Genomic DNA, 23,225 nt, shown 5'->3' with positions numbered 1-23,225 from the left:
TAATATGATTTCCCAAAATACTTACCTTAAAGTTACTGTCAATTTTTCGTCAGGGGGTTTTAGTTAGGGTATCGTAAAATGGGGTAACTTTGATAATTTGTCTTAGTTTTTTTTTTAATCATGCTTTGTTAATCTGATATTAAAAAAATAAACTTTTAATTTAATAATTTATTATGTTAAATTATATAATTTCTTTGTTTAAACTAAAAAAAAAAAAAAATGTTTGATAATTTTTTCCCGCTCATTTTAATTATTTAATGTAATTATCAATGTTCTCCACCATATGGATAACTTTGATACCCCCTATTTGATTACATTAAATCATATATTATGATAGTATAACTATCAATGATGCCTCAAAAAAAAATTTTTGACTTTTATTTTTTGAGGTATTTTGATATTACATAAGTGAAGTAACATTGATAGAAGTAAATATAAATCAACTTTTATCTTTTTATTATATTTATTTAAATAAAATAAATTAGAATACAAACTACAACAATAACAATTTAATAATAATAATAATAATAATAATAACAATTTAATAACGATAACCATAAATAATATTCTTTTTCAGTCTTGTTATTACTGTTAGACTTATTTAATTTAATTTTTTATTGTATTCTAATTTAAGCTTACCATACATCAACTTTAATCTTTATATTATAATATTTGAATAAAACAAATTACAATAAAAATAAAAATAATAACAAAAACAATTTAATAATAATTATAATAATAACAATTTAATAATAATAATCATAAATTATAATCTTTTTCAGTCTTGTCATTATTGTCAGACTATTTTATTGGCCACATTTCATGGCTACTGTTAGAAAGACCATTTCATCTTGATCAGTAAATACAATAGGAGTTCCAGGTCGATTAACATGCTTCTCGTTATAACGATTGTGTGAAGTCTCATAAGAAATTTTATACAATTTGCTATCTGCTAAGATTGATATTTCACTATCAGCTATTTTTGTTAATGCTTCCTCCAGTTTATTTTCGTCATAATTTTTATATGGCCGACTATCAGCCTTCCGTTTTGGGTTGCGAATCACTTATAAAAAAAAAAATAGAAAGTATCAAAGTTACCCCACAATGACTATCAAAGTTACCACACATTAAAAAAAAGTTTATAACGCAACCATTTCAAAATAAAATTTAATACACAATAATGTATTTGAATGTATATGTAATTAACAATTTATTGATGTATGTAAAGTTATGGTCTTTATAAATGTACTTACTTTGCGCAGATCTTGATTTTTTGCTAACAACATTTGTTTTTACAAACCCGTTAAATAACAATTAATAACAAACAAATATTGATTACAATGTCTTATCTAAAACTAATTTTTGACAGTTGACCTTTTGCACTACACGAAAAAATATGAAAAATGATAATTCATATACATTATCATCTGTTTACATTGATGTTTAGATAAAAAATACAAATTATCAAAGTTACCTCATTTTACGGTACTTGCATAGTTTGTTCCATTGTAAGATCTTGTTTGACCAATGGTTAAATAAAATAAAATTGTTCTTTATCTTTATGGAAGAATTCTTGAAATTTAATTTCATTATTAAAAAGATTTACTTCGATCAATTTATTAAAAAAACCTTTGCTTTTCTCGAAAATACTATACGGTTGAATGCATTTCTCTGTTGTGCTCTAATTCTTAGAAGTAATTCTTCTTTACATTCTGATTCTTCTCTGAACATTACGCAAAATTACACAAATAATAATATTATTATTCAAAATTAACTATAGTTGCATCAAAAAGGTTTTTGAAAATTAAATAAAAAAAAAAACCAACGTGTGTACTAGATCAGAGTTGCAAGCACCACGCAAAATGATTAATACGATATTGAGTCTTCGTGAGAAATCCTTAATTTTTTGTTATGAAGAGATTTCATAAATAAATATGTTTTCCTTTGTAATTTAAATAACACATAAATTACTATATAGCCGGAACTATATGAGCTGCATATCATCGATCTTTTAAATGTCGATGATATAATTAAATTACATTTGTAGTCTATAGAAAGGGCGTACCCAAGGGGAGGTTTTCGGGTCCGGAACCTCCATTGAAATTTCTACATACTCAACGATTTAATATTAAATAGTATAATAATAGTATATAATGTATTTTAATTTCCCATTATCTTTAATATACAAAGTGTATAGATTACATTTTATACCTATAATGTATAAACCATACTATAGTGTATTAACAGTAATTTGTTGATATTGAGTTAAACTATATTTATAATTAGAGAACAGATTATATAAAAAAATGAGGAACCCCCCCACCACCCTATAAAAAATTCCTGGGTACGCTTTTGGTCCATAGCTTCTCATTATCCACATTTCAGCCAACATTTTAGAAGTAAACGTGTTAGAACCAATGTATGTTTCTAAATTGTGATCAGTAAATTTGTAAATTGTTTGATATTCAGGTGCGACGGGCATTAAATCTGCAAAAGCATTCGATACTTCGGTTTAGGGAAGAAAATCCAGAACAAAAAAATATATTGGAGCTATTGTACGATATTATTATTATTTTTTTTCTAATCTCATTTTGTCCTATTTGTTGTCCACCGATACCGTCGTATTTTCGATGGATAACATTAAAAATAAATTAACCATTTGGTTATACCGCAGTTGACGTGAATTATAAAAATTATCATATTTCTCCGTGCCGTTCGCCGTCGGATAAGGCGCATAAAAATTATTAGACGTGGGCCGAAACTATACCCGATTTTCGGACACGAGCAACTGATGGAAAAACCAAAGTCCGATACGATTAAAAATCAACTTTAGGCATACAGGTACGGTTGGGTACAGATCGAAATTTGAATTTGACGCGTCGTCGCGTTACGTCTAACACCGTAATGTTGGTCAGCCCGGCGACGCAAATGAACTTTTGTACCCCGGGAAGAGGGGGCGATATCACCGTCGTCGTATTCGTCGTTCTCCGTGTGCGCTGCGCGTTGTCGCCGAACCGGTGTGCCATTAGTGTCGCCATTTTTTTTTTTCCGAACAACGTACTCCCAAAAGCCACCCGCGCGTGTCTTTTCACCCGTTCAATACAATCGTAGTGTAAACGCGTCGGTAGTGTTTTTTTTTTTCCTGTGTCATATTTTGTTTAACCTTTTTCGACCGTCCGATTTAATCGCTGTGCGACTCGAGTCCCGGCTCATTCTGTGTCGAAAGTTTTGTTCCGCTCGTCGTCGTGCGCAATGCGAACGCCTACCGCGGTGTACTTGTCGTCGTCTGGGCCGCGTATTCCACGCCACGACTATATAAGCGCCGATGACTCGCAGTCAGTGACGCCCACAGAAATGTAGCTCAGGGGGAGTAAAAATAATTGTAAGTAAAAAACTATGGTCCCTAACTAACATTTCCCACTAAATCTTTCATATGCTAATATTTTGTAATACTATCATTAATAATGTTCTGAAAATCTAAACTAATTCTAGTTGATATAAAATTGCATTATTAGTTCAAATACGTTTATGAAGGAGCGTAATAAAGTTTAAACATAAAACAACTTTATTTGATCGAATTTACTTGATATTTAATTATTTTATTCCAAAAGTAATGAGAATCACCTTTTGTCAGAAGCAAATAAATTGATTGAATCATCAATTTGTTGATTAAACATTTAATCATGCCTTTGGCGGTGTAAATTAATTAACCCAAAGCTACTCCTCGATCGTTCGTTTCCCATCCTATTTCTAATCCATGTCTTTAAACGGCGTAAAGTGCTGAAAAATAATAAAAAAGAGTTATTGTTAAATATTAATTTATATACTGAATAAAATTTGTAAATTGTTGTAAATTACATGAAAAATCTCGGGGAGGAGGGGGGGCGATAGCCTCTCCGGGCGTCTCTGTTCGCAGCCGTAAGTGCCATACTGACCACGAGTCCGCGACTTTGGTCATTTTGGTGCGTAATTTGCAACTTCCCGGTTGACCTGGTCCGCTTATGACAGGTGTCCTTGGCTCGGTCTATTTTGGGACCACTCGTCGTCTCGATTCCGGTATTGTTCGTTCTACCACTTACCGTACCATCATCCCGGGACGCCGATAATGAACAGCCGTCATCCAATCGTCGAAACAGGTCGTATACACGTATCGTGTTACGATGTTTTCTTACCCGCTGTGGTCGGAGTCGCGTTCAACGGAGAGCAAAGGAGCGAATTTCCCCGGGGCTGAAAATGTTTGAGAATCAACATAAAATAAAATAATATAGAATTATAATTTTTCTTGTTTGAATGTATACCATGAAATATAATGCATATTATTTCGTTCATAAATACCACGAAAAATCCGCAGTCGACCGCTGCATGCTACAAAGCGATAAGAATTAAAAACTTGTGCTGTAATCGTATAACCTATTTTCGTTATTCCTGTACGTTTTTTTCCTCGAAAATAGTCAGTTACAAGTATATCGTTGTATTTAATCTCGGCAAATTGCACCGTTAGGTGTGTTAAACATATTTTCAGTGTGATAATTTTATTTTTTGACAGTTAAAATATTATTTTTCTTAAGGGCGACATATTTTAATTTACCCCGGGGCGGTAACATAGCTTAACGCTGCACTGGTGGTCGTGGTACATGAATGCATTTTAAATTATTTATTTGATTTATTTGGTCGATCGTCTTTGATCGTGTATTTACCATCTACTAACCATAACATTAAGAACCTCCATGTAGCACATTAGAAATATATATTGTTTTTTTATTGTGTATATCAATAACATTGTTTTTTTACATTCGGGTATTTCGTACTCATAACCAGTATATGCATTAATTTAGGATTTTAATCAGTTTTGACCATCACACAGTCAACTCTCTCCTTATCTTTCTCTCTTATCGAGTTATCGGTACGACGGGTATATCACGCGCGACGGGTTGCGTGTTAGCCGCCGTCTGGGCGTGCGCAGTCACACACAAGTACACTCGTCCGCCGGCTTTACGTATGCAGCCGATTATCGCACAGGTACCATCAACCGTTAATAAGATTAAATCGATATCAGTATATCAGTATATGATTATAGCTAAAATGTGGATAACTAAACAGGTAGACTTAGTAATTTTTTTGAAGTACTAACTTACTATCTTACACTCTTAACTCTAGATCCTCCATCCATTTCACTTCATTCGCCTCTGTTTTATGCAGTTTCTCCAGGTCTCCAACAAAATATGTGTTTGTAGACAATTATCAAATGGCGTATCGTTTGATGCATTCCGCATTCACAGAGGGGGGGGAGGGATTTTGTCTTCTTTTTCGATTACCTATCATTAAAAACGCGAACTATACACTGTGGTAACCGAATGATTTTCGTAGGTACTGTACTCAACTAGAAAACTGAGAGAAATATGGATATAACTGAGAAAAAACTTCGAGTGTAGGTTACCTTCAGTTCAGCAGTTCAGATAACTGTACAATTTATACTCAGTTATTTACACAGATAAAATGCACAATTAAACTGATCGTGTGCGGGGCCCTTAATATAACCGAGACCGATATTATTGGTATTAATATTTTATGTTGGTGATTTTTTTTTTTTTTTGTGGTATCGATTTAAATATAGGTTTTGATAAAAATAAACCTCTACCACATATCAGTTTTAGAATCGACTCACTCATAGTTAAAATCTCTGGCATTAATTTATAGTTAAATAACATAATTTCTACTCCATCGATGTTATGGTCTACGCTTAAATTATTTCACTGGGTTTTAAGACAAGTTATCGTAATGAACCAAATGCTGTTTTAGGGTATAGCTACAACATATTATATAGCTTACAAAACGTTTTGGAAGGAATTTCGATATATACGTTAACTATTATCGAAAATGAATTACTTCCAGGAAAAATACATACATAACAACATTTTCCGAAAATCTATTAACATGGTATTTAAAAATCGATTATTCAATGAGCTTATATTTTACGGAGAATCTAAAAACTATCACTTTCATCTTATTTTTTATTTTAAAGATAAACAGAAATCGCAATCATTGAGATTGGCTACACTGAAATATTGTTAATGAAATTTAGTAAAAAAATTAATATTAGTTATTGTCTGTTGGTCAAGTGAGGTCGTGTTGAAATAAATTACACGAATGATAGGACTCAAATTTATAAGGAAAAAAAAATTAACTTATAAAATTACTTTAATTGCACCTTCGCATTAAAACCCGTCATATGATAAATTTTAAGAAAGAAAAAAGTCCGTAACGTAAATGGTAAGTTTTTAAGTCCAATGTAAAATGCATACTTGTTTAGAAAACTTTTACTGATATCTAAAATCGTCAAACAACAATATGAACATCGTACGAAATATAAATATTAAAATATAAAATAAGGAGATAAACTATTTTTCTGATTCAAAATTACTGTGCTTAAACATCACATAAATTATTGTTCTAAATGTGAATTTATAGGTTAAGTCATATACTATATTTAATACAACGTCAATTGGAGTTATTTCTAATCTGATATTTGAAATTTAATATATAGTAAATGTGAAAGAGTACATTTTTTGTTAAAACATATACAAAGCATAAGGTAAGGTGTACAATGTGCATGCAGTATACTCGTATATGACTGCTACATTTATTCGATAATTTATTGAACAAAATAAATATTATATTTATGTACGAAATATAGTTTGTAATGTTATATAAACTTCAAACAGATATTTAGACACGGAAAAAAAAATATAGAACTGCAAAGTGAATACAAAAAAAAAAAAAATTAACATTAACATATTTCCATCCAGACAATTACTAATAGAAAAGTATATTACTTTCCAGAGTCTTTCTTGGAAAATAATAATAATGCTACGAACATACATGACAGTTAATTATCAGGTTTTATTAAAATATTTGAATGAAATATTTTTTTTTACTTTAAATTAAGTCTGTGTCCGTGTAAAACTTTAGTTCAATTAAGTTATGGGGATTTTCCGATTTAAATAAATCTGTACTCTATTTATAATAATACAAACATAGTTTATTAGCTATATTTAAATTTATGGTAGATACCCAAACTCATCAAAAGATCTCGGAATTTGTAGGAGTTGCATATTTTTCTATATACTCTCAATTTATAGCACACCAAGCTAGAAATTCGTTCCATACAAAAACGAGTTTAAATACAAAAATTAAAAATGCATTTTTTCGCATATTTTGGCAATTTTAGAAAAAAAGTGCATATTTCTTTATAACACTAAGGTGAACACTATATAATATTATCGACGTTACCGTTAATCTAATAGCAATATGTCAAGTTTATTATTAATACTAACATTATATACAATTATACCTTAACCATAACTTCATCAGATGTTGAAAGAAGTTTTTCGCGTTAGAAAAATATATTTTCAGAAAATCGTCATTTGTTTGATATGGAAAATATAAAGAAAGTTCTGATTGTCCAATGCAATAAATTTACAGGTATGACAGTAATAATAATCTATATGTTTATTGAATTAATAACAAATAAATATAATTTTTCAAATAACTTTCATTCTGTTTTTTTTTAGATTAAAAAAATTACAATCCATAAAAATCACCCTAAACATTTTATATTTAATTAAAACAAAAAAAAAATTGTTTTGTATACTTAATACATTTTTTTTATATTTAATAAGAAAAATGTTACATATTAATTAAATTTTTTTTGCATATTTAACATTTTTTTATTCATATTTTACAATTTTTTTCGTGCATATTTCCATGCATATTTTGCCTTTTTTAACTCCGACAACTTCCGCGCCCTACTCATCAAACACCAAACGGAACGGTTTAGAAATGTTAGAAATCTCGTATTCGAATACGAAACTATTATAAAGTATTTTTTATTACCATAACATTATACACAGTTGCACACTTTATACACTATTACAACACATTTTGATGTAGGTACTTAATAAAAATGTTTGAAAGTTAAAAATAAACTGTGAAACTGGGGGAGCTGTTTTTACAATATTTCCTCTACACGTGTGTTGTACTATTATAGACATATATATGTTAGGTAAGTTTTATTATGTGACTATGATCTCAACATATGTATTGCGACCCCCCGGAGAACCCCAGTACAATTTTTGGGGATTTCTATAACAAATCGTAACTACGTATTGTAATTAATATGTTGTTTTCATTTTCTACATCAAGCCTAATCTCAATCGTGTCTAAATCTAACGGTAACATAAAAAAATGTATGATACTTCAATTTTTGTTTCCACAAAAATATAGGAGTACAATTCATAATAATTTTGTAACCTAAATTATAGTTTGTTTTAAAATATCGGTAACATTATTTAGCGAAAATAATAATTGCTTCGAAATTTATAGGTGCCTATTATTATAATTATGGTTTATTTGTTTAACCATGTTTTATAATAATTTTTCATTAATTTGGTTTCGGGGGTCACATAAAATTAGCATGAAATAATGATGATGGTCGCTACGTCGAAAAAGCGAAGAATCATCGGTGTATATCGTATAATAAACGCACTAAATATTTATTTGAATAAATTACTGTTTGTAAGAACAAAAATAAAAAATATGAGAAAACACGAGTTGATTTTCGAACAGTTTATCGAAAATAAAATAGGTAATTAAAAAAATCCATAAGTATTACGGAGAAATTCGAAGTTCGATCCATCATTTGAACGGACGAGGAAAACCGACATTATACATTTCAAAGGAAAATTAATCCATTGCGAACGGGTATACGTATGTGCGATGACCATACCCAGAACATAATACACCTGTACACGGTTTATTAATAGGTATATTATGCGCTGCACGCGCGGCGTTATTGTTCGTAAAACGGTCAACCTCCTCGGCACAAGACGGGGCGCGATGGCATTACGATGGAATTTGCAATTTACACGGAACATTAATCTTGTCATCAATACAAGCATTGTCGTTTGAACTGTGATTATGAGATTTTTCGAAAAATAATAAACACTGCCGGCCGCCGGTGACCGGCTATTGTGCGCAAAAATAAGCCGACGGCATGCGCTCCCCGCGGCCGGTCCACAATACAATTCCCGCGTGTGCCTACCCGTCGTAACGCGTTTATTAAACGTCTTTTATAGCTTACCAGCACACGTCGCGTACCGTACGTATCGTCGCGTTATTAAAAGCGTAGTACGCTTTTAGCTATATTACACTGCACTCGTATTGTTATACCGTATCGTCTTGTCAGTATATCTACGCACGTATGCACAGGGGTGTGCCCCTGGAAACAATATGCGGGACGTTTCCACGTCAAGAAACGTTAATCCTGCCAATGAACATAACAACAGTGGTGATCATTTCAAAAACGAATCAAAAGCGAATAACAAGATTATGGCGAACTGTACCTGCGCCAGAGGCGCGAATTGTAAAGGGGCGCAAAATTGTGCAAAAGTCGTATTTTTATCTTGTAATCAAAATTTTTCCATTATACTTTTATAAAATTTCAGAAAATATTCATAGGTATTTATTATAACTCTTCAGTCTGGCGATAACGTTCGACATGAACACACGTTCGCGCGCACGTCCGCTCCGTTATCGGTCTCCGTAATTACTCCGAGTCCACCAAACATGGCGCCGCCTCAACCACCACAAACCCAAAAATCAAAACGGCATTTGTCCTCGCCTTTTAGCCCATCACCACAAGAAGAAAAGAAAATCAAACAATATACATCACCAAATCGATACGCGGCATTGGCCAAGGTCTCTGACGACGAAATTGAAAATGAGGTATTTAAACCAAACGATAACATAGTAATCTGTGAGCAACTAAATAAAACTAAAACCACACCTATGCCTACCCGAATACCGGCGATCTACATTAAGAACGTCACCAACTTCTCAATATTCAGTAAGAAAATAATATCACTCACAGGCACTAACGATATTTCATTTAAGTCTACACCATCATTTATTATAATCCGCCCCAACAATCGCATAACCTACAACATAGTAATTGACTACTTAAAAGAAACCGAAGCCGAATTTCACTCTTTTCGGCCGCACTGCAAACGTCAATACAAAGCAGTAATCAGAAATCTGCATCACTCCACTATCACAACTGATATTACAAACGCCTTGGCTGAACTTGGACACTCGGCCACGCGCGTGGTTAATATCAAAAAGAACCATCGTCCTTTACCAATATTCCATGTAGAACTGGCTCTTAAAGAAAACAATAAAGAAATCTTCAAGATTACAAAACTTCTTCACTCCGCAGTATTGATTGAAAAACCACATACCAAACGAAAAAACCCGCCTCAATGCTACACATGCCAAGCTTACGGCCATACGCGCAACTACTGTAGTCAGCAGCCTAGATGCGTTAAATGCGGCGAAAATCACTTAACAGATATGTGCACCAAAGATAGTAGCCTTCCGGCTAAATGTGCACTATGCTCTGGTGCACACACAGCTTCATACAAAGGTTGTATAATTTACAAAAAACTGACAAAATCAACAAACAAACCAAAAAAGACAGAAATTCCTAAACGACAAGTCACCTCACGTCGTCATGCATCGCATGCTCCCCCGTCCGGTCCATCATATGCCAATGTAACAGCCGCCCAACCAATATCCAGTACTACAAATTCAAATTCAAATTCAACGTCAAACATCTTGAACGAACTCAAAATATTATTTAATCCATTAATTTCTCTGATAACTGTAATTTTAAGCAAATTAACAACAATATTCCCATAGCAGTCATTATTTCCAATATTAAATCTTTTATCAACAAACCTCATTAAAATTATCTACAATCCCATTCCATATTCTATTTGTATAAACCGTAATCTAAACTTTTAAACTGTAACCTACAAACTTGTAATAGCATGCAATATGCTGAAACATTTAATTATAATAAATAAAAAAAAAAAAAAAAAAAATTATAACTCTTCTCAATTTCCGAGAAAGCGCGTCATGCATATCTAGATCCAATTGGCATTCGAATGAAATCGAATTTTGCAATGTTTATTTTAAGTCAAAATTATTCGAACAAAACGATTATGTTTAGTTTATTCATAACTGATTCGAAATAAATGTTATGATTAACATGTACAATGTACAATAAGTATAATATATTATTTAACTTAATTTAAAGTAATTCATTTAAAAATGATCAATATAATATAAATACGAATATAATATGTTTAATAGTAAAAGTACATAAGTGCATAGTATTAACGAACTATATAGTGAAATCATAAATTTATCAAATAATATGTTATGTTTATACTGGATAATAATCGCTACCGCCACAATGTGTTCAGGTAAGCGATTTTAATATTGCCACCGTCACCACCACCACCACCACTACCACCACAACGGCAGTGTCTATTAATAAGTTTATAATCACTATTAATATTCTTAAAAGTTGGATAGAAATTATGATTTTATGAACAAGTGATGATGTAGCTTAAATGTATATAAATAGAATATGTTTTATAAGATTTTTATTGCAAGAAAAAACTTCATTGAAAAAAAAAAATTATAAACTCAATTTATGCATATATTAATTTTTAAATAAATACGAAGGACCTAATCTTGATTGTTTTTTTTTTTTGGGAGGGGGTCTTAACCCCTATAACATCCCTTTGGATCCACGCGTGCATTGGTGCAGTTACGTAAGTGTGTTATTATCATAATAAGCAAGAGGAACAGTGGTGGATTTAAGGGGGGGACCACAGAGCCTTGTTCTACCTCTCCCACAATTGGCCTAGGACCTTGATCAGTTTTTTGATAGTTACAATGTAAAAATTATAAATAACATGATTTAATAACATTATTTCGGGAACGAATTTATAAAATATATCTAGACTATCTTATCGTTTGAAATATCTATGAGTAATAAACCGACTGATTGATGTTATGAGATCAACCACGTCAAATAATCTTATTTATAATGTACAATTATGACTTAAGGACATGAACTTTATTTTATTATGTGTGTTTTTTTTAATATACTTTAAAATTTGTTGAATAACTTACCCCCTCCCTTAAAACAAAATTATAGATCCACGAGTTACGGCGGGGTTAAACTTAATATTATAATACAGTAATTTTACTTTTACTGATGCAGTTCGTAAAAATTACATTTGATTCCACATTATTATTATTTTGTTTGTGGTGTGCGTACCTGTCATATATGACGGATACCCAGCCGAGTGCATGACTCAGAGTGATCCCTGAAAACCGTTTGAGTTCCAGACCCGACTGCGACTGTAACTACACACTGCTCGAACTCGCATTAACTCTTACAAGTGTAACAGCTTAAGAATATATTATACCACATAGTTCACGACGAATTTGAATTTAATAGTTATCCTTTTGACCACGTTCTCGCGGTCTCATAGTCTCGTGGTCGTGAACAATCACAATGCGTTATGCTGTCATGCGGTAACAGCGGTACTAGCTTTAAGAAATCCAAAACGCCGCCTTACAATCCCCATCGGATTCATTTGATTCCTAAACGACAAAATGGCTTGTTCGCATCTTGTGAACTACTCGAGAGAACGTGATGCCTGTGGGTACTGACTCCATCCTTATGATGTGCTATTCACGCTTGTTTCAAAACAAATCTTATAGCGAAAAGTTATGGGTAAATATAGGTATTACATAACAAACAGACGAAGAGATAGCTAATAGCTTACATTAACCGACCACCCATACTAAACAAAGAATTTGTTCGTATTTCATCGGTGTTACAATTTGTAGATTATTTTGTTTTTTTTTTTCTTAGAAAGTTGCACTTTATTTGTATTTTAATTTTAATTTTTTTTTTTTTTTTTGTTGTTGTTTACAATCGAAAATAAAATCTTTTTTTTAACATAAATTATGTGAGATATAAAACATAAAAACATCTGATGAGTTATAGATAAAATTTTATTTTTTCTTACAAAAAAAATATTTTTGATCTACAACTGAAATTCTAAATCACAAAAGATGAAATACAAAAATATGTTTTTGAACAAACTTATTGATCACGCAACTATCAGAAGCAATATTGTCATGGAACCCAATTATGCATTGCTTAAAATATCTATTGAATTGTTCATAAATGATTTTTGTCGAAATTAATTGTACTATTCTTTTATCGCTGTTTGGTGAAAATAAATCATTTAAAAAATCCGGTCTTAAAAATCATTTTACTTTGAAAATTAAATAATTATATATTAGCCTACATAATTCGTGCTCTTAAATATTCAGTTTTAAGTAAAAAATGTTAAAATATAAAATGTTATTATTTTAATAAACGATAATCCATAAAGTTATCCACATATTTGTTAGATTCAAAATAATGTTGACTTATATCTTAAAATTAAATTGAAATTTATTTAATTATTGGTTCAAACCCACAAAGATAGTTCTATTGATAAGATCTAATATCTATATTTAAGGTGGCAACAATTCATTTATAGTTTTTACTTTTTATGTATTTTCGTATTTTACATCAATACAATAATCTTGTATTAATAAATAAATTTGTTTGAAACACTATTTTGGGATCAAATGACATTACGTTTAAGCTTGAAATTATTGAATACTATAATAAATATATATATTATTATAATATTGATTGAAAATCGTCAGTGTATGAATGTATTTCAAAGTTTACAAAGTTAAAACATTTTAATTAATCATCAAGAAACAAATGAATAATATATGTTTAATATGAATTAAATATGTAGAGCATTCACACTGAAAATAAATTTACTGTACAATTAAAATGAATTAAATTATATATTTCATATTTATAACTTCAAATTCACATTTCAAATAAATGGTATGAGTTTTTTATTATAAAATAAAGAAATATATGTTTTATTCGATATATATTTTTTTTTTATGATCGGAAAAATGATTTATTTATATTTTGACAACAATAAAAATGTCACATATTTGAAATTTGTTTTAATCAAAAATTATTTACACTCAATAATCTAACGACAGTTATTCCTGACATTCGGAAATGTATAATAACATGGTGCGAGATTTTTATTTTTTTTTTTTGTCCAATTTTTTACAATCATATAATTTTCATAATATTTGTAAATATAATACTGATAAGTTATCAGTGATAATTATGAATATTTAATGCACAAATGTAACCATGATAATTTACACGACACGTGTTCTTAAATAGTATGATTTTTGAAAAAAGAAATGTAAACAAAAAACGACATCCGCATATATTATACATCAAGGGTAGATTTAACATTAACAATAATCGTGTTTTTTTGACACGGACGGAAATAAATAATGTCAACACGCACAATCCATCATTTTTATCATTATTTTTATTTACAATTTCTTTAATAATTTATCACTCACACTCACACAAATACATATGTATGTGTCATTTTTGACCACTCTATTGTGCTGTTTGAATGTTTGTAAATCACGTTGTTCGAATGAATTAAAAAACGGTGGAAAAGAAAAAACACAGGAGAAATGGTTTGAAGTTTAATACGAGACGTCCCTTCTCCACTGCAATGCGTTTCCGGTACGTGTTAGCAGGGGTGCCATCCGGGGTAGAGTGAATAACTACACACTCTAACAAATTTCTATCTATGATTGATCTAGGTGTTTATAGTTTATTGATACCTATGTTCTTGGCCTTCAGATTTAAATATTTGATTTCTAAAAACAATGAAACATCAATACACGGAATTTTTATTCGTCTCAAATAAAATGAATAATATTATTGCTTAATGGTAAATAGTTCTTTCTACGATGCAGATAATATTTTTTCTGTGGTTGATAACAGATATCATTAAGTCTGTGAACAATAAATATGTATTATGTCGAAACATTCTATAGTGAAAATACAATAAACGTTTTAACGATTGACCCTGGTGGTAAGAAAAAATTGGTCTCTTAAATTATTTGCACACCCTTAAAAAAACTGAAATGGCGCCTCTGCGTGGTAGTTTTCTGGACCACTTATTTATATTACACGCTAAACCGTCGTCCATTGCGTGATAGGATATCGTTTTGTGCGACTAATCATATTGCGGTTTCTCTTGCATGATTATGTTCATTATAATGTCAATAAAAAAGGTACAGCTGTGGCGGCACGCGACCTAGTTGTTCGAGGTGTATTGTACCCGAGTGCATCTTTTGCATATTTAGTTAATTCAATGTAATCATAATAATATTAACAGTAATAATTGTTATCATTATTATTATTATCTCGCGCGAAGGTGCCGTCTGCCGAGGTCGGTGCACCACAGGCTCCTTGCACTTAAGGCGTGAATCAATAGCGTACTGAACAATAAGCAATAGTGAGTGCAAAAGGTAACCATTTAATACGAGTTATTTCGGAAAATATCGCACACCTGGGATGATATGAAATTTCGTACGTATAATGTGTTTTAATTCAGTTTCCCGCGAGCATTGTAATCTTATATTATATAAATCCATAGTGTGTTCGGTGGAGTTGAACTTTCAGAATTTTAAAATTGAAAACACAAAACCGTGTGTTATGTATGAAAGCGGAATTACTTGTACAAAGATTATTGTAAAACGACTCAAATACTTGCTTTATGATTACAATTATAAATTGTGCTTGATCCTTTCGTACACTATCGGTCGATCTATAATTAATTTTTTTAAATATTTTATCATAACAAATGTTTCGAATCCGACCGCAGAGATTGTACATACCATAATTTTCTTTTTTCGTTTGTCGAGTTCAAATTAGTTTGGTAGAAACGCGATTGAATAAGTACATGTCAATATAGTCGCATAAATACGTTATTATAATACGATTAAATAACATGCACCACGAGTTTAGGACGATTGGAATAAAAACGTAGATTAAAATAACGATAATTATGCGTACGATTATGTACTGATTACGAAAGAATATTCTTTATGCGCAATTTAGCAATATACATATATATTATTTTCGGCTGGATTGATAATCGGTTTACTTTGCAAATGTTAACAACTTCACTGAAACGTAACAATAATATATTATAATGTTTTCCGTGCGATTTACATACGACGTTTAATTAAAAACTGTCTTTTCCGTCGAACCATCCAGCTAGTATTTGAACTATATCATTTATACACTTTTTATTGACGGGTAAAATATATTGCAACGATACGTGAGTTAGTACTTAGTACTTGTACAATTTTTCGCCGTGTAATATTTAAATGTTAAAACTATGTTCCTCTTCCGACTTAATTTTGATTTGCATATTTCTATCAACAAGAATCTTAAACGTGCTACAATTTTTGTAAAAATGCTTAATATCTTTGGTTATTTTCAACATAACGACAATCAGTGGCGTACATTCAATCTTGCTCTGAAGGGAGTTTAACAAAAATAATCGTTGTCTTTTTTTTTTTTTTTTCGTTGCACAGATAAATAAGATAAATAACTGCTATAAACAGATATTATTTTATACAACCTTTTTACCAACTTACAGTTTACTTTTACATTACAGTAAATTAATAACTATTGGATTATAAAAACAGCATAGTTAACAAAACTTTTCAAACACCTATAATTATTTAATTATCATAATATTTGTATAGTCGTATATTTTAAGTTCAAAACGTAATAATGAAACTACGAATATATTACACGTCATCAATAATAAAACAGTTTTCTTTTTTTTTTTGGCCCCGGGGGGGGGGGTTGGACCCAACCCCCCCCCCCCCCCGTATGTACGCCACTGACGACAATACATACCACATGGATGGAAAGCTCAAACTAAATAGAAGGCAAATTTATAGAACTTTAAAAATCTGACGGAACAGAGTAAATAAAGCAAAAAAAAACAGTTTATTTAAATTGAAGGTTAACTTTTATTTTGGATAGTTTAATTTAACAACTGAATCTATACAATAAAATAAGTACCTATTTAATACATATAGATATGTTACCCATGCTGATATGGATATATATTATATTTAAACATTTGATAATTTAGCTGCAGTTCAATACTAGATAAGAATATAATATTAACATAGTATTAATATTTATATTATTAAGATCAACTAAATAAAATGAAACACCGATAAATCCCAAAATGTTATGAAGTAATTTGAAAATGCAGCACAGGTTAGATTAAAAAATTATGTAGGCTAGTAGTTGCCATTTTGATATATGATTTAAAAATTGGAATTAAAAACAAAGATGTGTATTTTTTTATATTGTTTTTATAAACATTTTGTAAAAATTAAAGTTTTTGTATGGAATATTGTTGATGTTTAAGAATTACCACTTACTTATATTTGAGAAATCACTATCAGGCATATAACAGAAGTGTGTTTAATATTCTGCAATATCAACAAAATAATACTTCAGGCAAGAACTTTAATTTCTGTTATCAATATTATTTTTTTTAATATTAAATGATTTTGAATAAATTACTTGCATAATTTATTTATTCTTATATTACAACAGATAGTTTTATAGTTGAAAAATAGCAATTCCTTGCGATTAGAGTTGGAATAAAAATATCGAAGTTATAACTCTGAAACCGTAATATATTATATAGATATTTATACGATGGGTTGAAGAACAATATAACATGCTCCACGACTTACAAAACGAATCTGATATCATCGTCAATCCTATTATCGAAAATTGAAATCTTCGTTCTAGAACTTTTTTGATTTGTATTACTGTTTATGGGTGATTTCAATTTAAATTGAATGGTGTTACGGAATGGCCTCAAGACTTTTATCTCACTCAAATATCATCAACGGTTTTTTGCGGAAACTTTAAGAGGTATCTGTAGAAATATAAAATTATGTTTTAATAGATTTCTAAAAAAAAAAAAAATTGAACATGAAAATTAAATAAAATTAAAGTTGGAAATTCGATATGTCCTATAAACTTTGTCCTACAAAAATGTTAAACACATGTTACATTTTTTAAAATTCTAAAAAGCATAACTTATTGAAAATCAGTAGCAATTATTATTTACATAAATATATTTTATTTTTAGGCAAATTTTATATGAAATTAAACGATATAAATTACAATTTTATTTCTTTATTTTACTTAAATAATTTAGTTTATTTTAAATTGTATTATTGATGATTTATTAAGATTATCACTAGAATTGTATAAAATTATCTATGCATTTATGATACACAGTAATTGTGTGATAAAAAACGTGGCGTGCTCAGGGGTGGATGATGAGGGATATATCCCTTCGTGGGCTTTTTTTTTTATTCTTAAAGTTTAAAAACGTATTTATGAAATACGACGGGTGAGTCACGGTTATATGGATTGGCATTAATGAACATACATCGAGAAATTCCATTATCTACAGAACAAATAATTGATGAATTTAGTGTAAAAGCCCGAAGCATGAATATCTGCCTTGGTTGCATTTTTTTTTTTTTTTGTGTAATAATAAAGAATGAAAATAATATATTTTTATTTATGACACCCCCCCCCCCCCATTTCAAATTCTTGTACACGCCACTGGATAGAAACATAAAATACAAATTAAAGTTGTTTGAAGTAGATCATTTGTGTCTTGTGAATCGTTTAAACTGATTTTATCAGTCAATCAGGTATTTTATATTATATATATAATAATCAATAAATAATATTATAAATCATGTAATTATTTGATATACATTTATTAAATAATTAAAATTATCGTACACATAGTAGCATATACTCCTTGACAATACTTTTTAGCGTTCCAGTCCGTAACTGTTGAACACTGTTGTAAAATCAACAAATTAAAACAGTCATATTTAAGTAAAAATTTAAAATTATTTGTTACCTCGATAGCTTTATTTAAATATGTTTATGAAATATTGGTTTGTTATAATTTCCAATGCTATAATTAGTGGCATAAGAAGTTTTTTCTCGCGTCCTTGGCAAACTGAAAACCATCTTTTCTACTGGTATTAAGTAAAGGTTCAAAGTAAAGTCTTGCGGCCCTTCACATTTTACGCCACTGGCGCTGGCGTTATTCTTCATGTTCATGTTATGCTACAGACAACTATTGTTACTGTCGTTATTATAATCGCTTCTGTGATAGTTTTGATTGCTATTATTCAGTAATGCAATGACGTGACGTTTGCGACCGACGGTGTGCTCGTATTAATAATCATCTGCACGTCATCGTCAAAATTAGCCACCCACGGTTATGGTCGTTAAGGTCGAAAGTTTCCGAACCCCAAGCTCTATACTGTTTTCTTAGGACCAACGAATAACCCTTGTGCTGCGTAAACACGCGCAACGATACAATATCACAACCAAACGATCGTAGATATCGTAATAAAATTATGGTACGCACGTGCGTGATACCACCAAGATCTTTTGGCTAAAAGTAAATTATTGAGATTCTGTTTTCTCATATAATTCTCGGCAACCACTGTAACCAGCTGTTGCCGTACATAACGTCCCGTTGGATAATAATATGGTAGTAAATCGTATTCCATTAATCGACTGCGCGTTTGGCGTTGATGAGCGATTCGATTAAACGAATTTAATATTATTTTTGAGCGCTGCAGGTTTCAGTTTTTGTATTAACTTGGGAAAAAATGAAAATGTCCTTCGACTATCTTTATTGGTTGGAGATTAAAAACTAATTCAGTCGGGCGCGTTCGAAAGTTAATATTGATATTTAATTAATTATTGTTGATTTAATTTTAAGGGCGGTAATTGTTTGTAAAATGTCCACGTCTTGAATGGTCGGTTAAACCGAAAAGAGAAAAAATGTATAATTTAACCTATTTTAAAAGCCATTGTTAACTTGTCCGGAACTTGGTTCATCAACAACGAATAAAGGTACAAATTTCCTGTACACTCGAAGCAATTGCACATCATATTATTATGAATGTAAGGCATGTGACGTAAAAAGGAAATTTGTTTAGTTAGTTAAAAACGGATGTACTTAAACATACCCACACGTACTGCTATTACTGAAACGTCATTTTAGATGTATTTTTTTATACAATTTTCAAAGAATGTGTTTTATTTCATGTGTCATTTTGTAATCATGATTGGTTGTAACGTTATTTTCATTAACAAATATATGTAAGTACATTATATCTGTATTCAATTACATTAAACGATATTATATGATGTCGGAAAAAAAATTTTCAGGTTAAAGTATTAATAAATCAAATCCAATATGCGCCTTGATCGAATATTCTAAATGTATAATTTCAATTAATGTAGAGTTTAAATTAATATAGACTATAATATGTATTGTATAATACTCATAATAATAATTTTTCTTCGATTTAACCACCACATACGAACAGTATACCATCAATGGACGAAGTCTTTAGACCGACTAAGACAGGCAGTTTACATTGCAAAGTAGGAAACTGAAAAAAATATTTAAGAGTCTAATTTATCCTGTGTGGTTTTCTACAACGAAAATTAATTAGTGAGATGTATAATTGTAAAAACACGTTTTCCTTCAATGTCAACTGCTTAAGTTTACACAAATATTATTTGTATATTTTTCTAAAATCTGTGTATGTAAGTGTGTGTGTGTGTGTGTGTGTGTGGAAAATTATTAAATAATGCTGATGAGTCAAAATAACAGTTCATTTCATCAGGGAAGAACGATGATGAAAATATTTAACATGATATTGTACAGCGATAATATGGCATAAGTACTCATTTGTATGGTACAATAAAACAATAACGTGTACGCAATTAACTATAAACTATTATGTTATCGATACAGGTTACGCGTCGAGATTAATCTGTTGTTTTTAAATTATTAAAAGCCTATTAATTTTTTTATTTTTCGTATCTGTAGTTATAACCTTTTACTCGAAACAAAAAAAAAAATATATTATAACTGTTCTACACACGAACTGAATTGCACGCGGCTCAGTGATAATTACGTTTTATAAATTTCCAAATAATGATTATTGTCCGTATAAACATTGAAAAAATCCACAGTCAAGAAACGTTTTATTTTCTAGCGTAACGTTAAACGGTCTTTGTGCAGCAGTACGTGTGCACTGTTTGTCTTTTTTAATGGAACGCATGTATCGTAATGTATGCAATTTATTTTCTCTTGAACGTGCAAGTGTCGATCCAAATGATTGAGTAGAAAATAAAAAAAAAAAAAAAAAAAAAAACATAAAATACAATAAAAAGTAGTAGTGGGAGAAAATCACACCTTTACAACTGTCCCGTTTCGGGAAAATCAAGTGGGCAATGATTGTGTAAGGTGGGTATAACTAATAAAAAATAGTGCTTTTTTTCTGTTATGTTCAAACGTAACATCTTCACTGGTATTCTGGTGCGGCCGAGTACAGCTTCTTTTCGAATCGATAAATCTTGCAAATCAACCGTTCAATAACCACCCCCGATCACGCGTGACATCTTGAAACGCACTTCTGTTATACAGTTGCTACCGAACACATAACGGATAAAAACGGATAATATTTTCCGCCAGTGAAATGTTACGACCAGGTCCACCGAAAGAGCGTGTATGATTTCCCAAAACCCATACCAATAGGTGTCAGTACATTTTTTTCCCTTGCAATATGTATCGAATGACTACGTCTCACCTCTCTCGTCTCTATATTTTTACTAGAGAAAAATAGGTTTACACTTCGTTCGTTGAAAAAAGAAAATCTGAAAACATCACTACTACTGTCGATGCAATATCAACGTATTGAACCGTAACAAACTAAACCTTTGTAAAGTTCAAAACCTGTAAATGGAAACGTATAAGAAGAAAGCAATGTTATAGTACTATATTATAGTAAACGTAAAATTGTATGATTGAGAAAAAAAAAATAAACATTAATGTCCGTATGTCCGTAAAAAAAAAAAACCAACATGCACGATCCGGTGGAACGAATATTTCTGGCCGAGTTTCCTATTTCGATGGCAGTCCGCGACTGAGTACAGAATCAATTTTTACAGCGCGACGTGGGTTCATAAGGGATATACATGAGTATCGAGTTTTAAGGTGGTCAATTGCATTTTTATTTTTATGTCAGTTGATAACGTTCAATAAATAATTGACTTCTTCATTAATAATAATTATTATATGCGTCGCAGTTCTTCCACAATTATAGTTACAGCAATATAATACAAGTACTATACGAGGTGTGAGTTTAAACTATTGTTTATATAATTGATATGTTTCGCAGTTGTGTTTGAAACAGGAAAAGACAAAAAATCGAATATTTCCTTTTATTGCATGAAATGTAGTCATCGACACGTCTTTTTGTGTGTTTTTTTTTTTTACTAGGCCGAAGGTTTATTTAACGTGGTTAAATATTAATACATTCACCGCCATAATTTATCATGTAGAAAAAAGCAAAATAAAAAAAGCACAGTGTAGTGTGAATAAATGAAATAATAATAAAATATTGAATTATGTCAAAATTGCATTCGTAGTCCCTATAGGTGCATACAATATTTAGTCGGGCATTGTCGTTTTCAACCAAAAACGTACTCTTCCCTTTTCGACTGATTCACTTTTCGACCAAATTTAAAATAGGCCGATTCCCTTTTCGATCAAAACAAAAATGTATATAATACATTTAAAACAATGATGTGCAATTGTTGTTAATAATTATTAAAATATTAATATAAAAGCCAACGATATTTTATATCAAGTTTTGATCTCTTATCGTAATGAAAATTGTTTGCATTTTTTTTTTTTTCGAAAAATCGGAACTAATTTTAAAATTTTAGGACTTCGCTCGTTATGCCTGCCGGCTCCACTCGCAAACTCGAGTCTCACTGCGTGGCACTTTTTAGGGGGATGGGGCTTCGCCCCAAAGGGAATTATAGTCTAAGACTAACCTAGTTTTTGTACAAACCTTAATACTGTTGCAAATGGAATTATGCTCTGTATGTGAACCTAAAACCTCGCTAGACGAGTAAAACCCTGATTCATCATTAATATATTATAGTAGTTTCCATCATAATCAAACATTGTATATCATTATTTTATTATTTTAAAAGTATTATATAAATTTTTGTTTTAGTCAAAAACGAACTCACCCATTTAGTCAGTAGTTTTAAAGGAAGCGCGTTTTATTTTTTTTTCAATATTGTTTGTTTTTGTTTGTAAACGATATTAACTGTTAAGAAAACTTTTCAGTAAAACATGTTCGGACTAAATACATATTCTCTCTATGGCATTTTTAAAATTATAATCGAAATCAGTAGTTATCTGATAAACCAAACTGTTTTA

General features: G+C 30.5%; 1 protein-coding gene and 1 long non-coding RNA gene across 3 annotated transcripts in view; one reads left to right on the top strand and one right to left on the bottom strand.

Annotated features, from left to right (window-relative positions):
- LOC112680016 (sex peptide receptor) overlaps positions 1–23,225 on the top strand; it is a 241,958-nt gene that overhangs the window by 14,824 nt on the left and 203,909 nt on the right. Inside the window, exon 1 of one of the 2 annotated variants that reach the window (XM_025550027.1) lies at positions 2,919–3,382. The exons of the other annotated variant lie outside the window; for it this stretch is intronic. The gene's annotated coding sequence lies outside the window, so the exon portion shown is untranslated. Of the gene's footprint in view, positions 1–2,918; positions 3,383–23,225 lie in introns of those variants that run through there. 2 annotated transcript variants of the gene reach the window in all.
- Positions 3,698–23,132, bottom strand: LOC112680313. The gene is made up of 3 exons (XR_003148296.1): positions 23,033–23,132; positions 3,859–4,227; positions 3,698–3,780 (listed from the first exon to the last, which is right to left on the bottom strand). It is a non-coding gene; the product is annotated as an uncharacterized LOC112680313 (long non-coding RNA).

The sequence above is a fragment of the Sipha flava genome, unplaced genomic scaffold (assembly GCF_003268045.1).
Source record: "Sipha flava isolate LNK unplaced genomic scaffold, YSA_version1 0_pilon_pilon, whole genome shotgun sequence".
NCBI lineage: Eukaryota > Metazoa > Arthropoda > Insecta > Hemiptera > Aphididae > Sipha > Sipha flava.
Note: the sequence above shows the minus strand (reverse complement) of the source record. Positions and strands in the feature narration are given on the sequence as shown.